At 50.8% G+C, this 2,550-nt stretch overlaps 1 pseudogene; it reads left to right on the top strand.

The window, feature by feature from the left end:
* Positions 1–238: 238 nt before the first annotated feature.
* LOC103274490 lies at positions 239–2,003 on the top strand (annotated as a pseudogene).
* Positions 2,004–2,550: the final 547 nt, after the last annotated feature.

Here is a 2,550-nt window from a genome sequence, read left to right as displayed (position 1 = left end):
TACAATTTTTCTCATACAAATTTACCTTATCCACAACTTTATACAGTATATCAATTGATTAAGGCAGGGAGGAAACTGAGAACAAAGAGGATTAATGAGCATGAGAAAATCAGTGGGAAAACTTTCAAACTGAGTATGAAAGCCTACAGATTCGGCCAGCCCGTGGTGTTCCGGCCGCGGAGTGCCGGGCCCTCTTGGGCCCAGCCTTGCCGGTCTGATGGAGTGAAAGTTTGCGAAGATGGCGACGGCCTTGAGCGAGGAGGAGCTGGACAATGAAGACTATTACTCATTGCTGAATGTGCTCAGGGAGGCCTCTTCTGAAGAGCTCAAAGCTGCCTACTGGAGGTTGTGTATGCTTTACCACCCAGAAAAGCACAGAGACCCAGAGCTCAAGTCCCAGGCGGAACGACTATTTAACCTTGTTCACCAGGCTTATGAAGTGCTCAGTGACCCCCAGACCAGGGCCATCTATGACATATATGGGCAGAGAGGCCTGGAGATGGAAGGATGGGAGGTTGTGGGAAGGAGGAGAACTCCAGTTGAAATTCGAGAGGAGTATGAGCGCCTGCAGAGAGAGGGAAGAGAGGAGACTGCAGCAGTGAACCAATCCCAAGGGAACAATCAGCGTTGGAGTAGATGCCACTGACCTTTTCGATCGTTATGATGAGGAATATGAAGATGTGTCCAGAAGTGGCTTTCCACAGATTGAAATTAATAAAATGCACATATCCCAGTCCATCGAGGCACCCTTGACAGCTACAGACACAGCCATCCTTTCTGGAAGCCTCTCAACCCAGAATGGGAATGGCGGGGGCTCCATTAACTTTGCTCTCAGACGAGTCACTTCTGCAAAGGGCTGGGGAGAGTTGGAATTTGGAGCTGGAGACCTCCAGGGGCCTTTATTTGGTCTCAAGCTGTTCCGTAATCTCACACCAAGATGCTTTGTGACGACCAACTGTGCTCTGCAGTTTTCATCCCGTGGAATCCGACCTGGCCTGACCACTGTCCTAGCCAGAAACCTAGACAAGAATACTGTGGGCTACCTGCAATGGCGGTGGGGTATCCAGCTGGCCGTGAACACGATCATTGTGCGGGACACAAAGACCAGCCACTTCACAGTGGCCCTGCAGCTGGGAATCCCTCACTCCTTTGCACTGATCAGCTATCAGCACAAGTTCCAGGATGATGATCAGACCCATGTGAAAGGATCCCTCAAGGCGGACTTCTTTGGGACAATGGGGGAGTACGGAGCCGAGAAAAAGATCTCCAGGCACAGTGTACTGGGAGGAGTCGTCAGCGTTGGCGTCCCACAGGGCGTTTCTCTCAAAGTCAAGTTGAACAGGGCCAGTCAGACTTACTTCTTCCCCATCCACCTGACGGATCAGCTCCTGCCCAGCGCTGTGTTCTATGCCACCGTGGGGCCTCTCGTGGTCTACTTTGCCATGCGCCGTCTGATCATCAAAGCATACCTCAGGGCTCAAAAAGAGAAGGAACTGGAGAAGCAAAGAGAGAGCGCCGCCAGCAACATCCTGCAGAAGCAACAAGAGGCGGAAGCTGCTGTTCGGTTGATGCAGGAATCTGTCCGAAGGATCATGGAGGCAGAGGAGTCCAAAATGGGGCTCATCGTCATGAATGCCTGGTACGGGAAATTTATCAATGACAAGAGCAAGGAGAACGAGAAGGTGAAGGTGATCGACGTGACTGTGCCCCTACAGTGCCTGGTAAAGGACTCAAAGCTCATCCTCACAGGCATCCAAGGCTGGGCTGCCTGGCTTTTATGACCTGTGTGTGGGTGAAGAGAAGAACCTGAAAGTGCTCTATCAGTTCCGAGGTGTCCTGCATCAGGTGATGGTGCTGGACAGTGAGGCTCTCAGGATACCAAAGCAGTCTCACAGGATCGATACAGATGGATAAACTGCTTGCAAACCAGATTTTTTAAAGGCTGCAAAAAAATCTCCTGGGAGTCTACAAATGTGGAAGCAGGGAAAAAACCCCAACATCAGATGTTTTTATTTTATATTATTCCTGTAGAAGGTGGCACCGTATCAATTATGTGAAGGGACATGCAGACACCCCAGCTTTCTTGATTGCTGGGGGGTGGGACTAAGGCAGCCCCACCCTGGATCAGACAGCAGCGTGGCCCGTGGCTGTTGTCCAAGGATCGTGTTCCTGCAGGGTAGGGCCCTGGACCTGACGCTGCCAGCTCCCCACAGGTTCTCCAGCAGGTGTGCTGAATGCTGCCTGCCACCCCGTAGTTCTTGGTTCTGTCTGGGGTATTTGTAGAACACCCTGTCCTCACACATAGGACTGTGAACTGCTTTTCCCCAAATCCACACCGAACACGGGAAACACCAGAAAGGGAGGGAGGCAGTGCCTCTAGGTCAAGGGAGCATCTGTGCGGCCGACTTCCCACAAAGCACTTTTTCTGCTGAAATATTACCACGTGAATCTGGAGAGGATTGTGGGTTCATAAAACTGCCTTTTATCTGAGAACAACAACAAAAAAAAGAAAGCCTACAGATTCTAAATACTGCCATTGAAGAATTTATG

The sequence above is a fragment of the Carlito syrichta genome, unplaced genomic scaffold, assembly GCF_000164805.1.
Source record: "Carlito syrichta isolate Samal-C Ts95f unplaced genomic scaffold, Tarsius_syrichta-2.0.1 Scaffold314793, whole genome shotgun sequence".
Lineage (NCBI taxonomy): Eukaryota > Metazoa > Chordata > Mammalia > Primates > Tarsiidae > Carlito > Carlito syrichta.
Note: the sequence above shows the minus strand (reverse complement) of the source record. Positions and strands in the feature narration are given on the sequence as shown.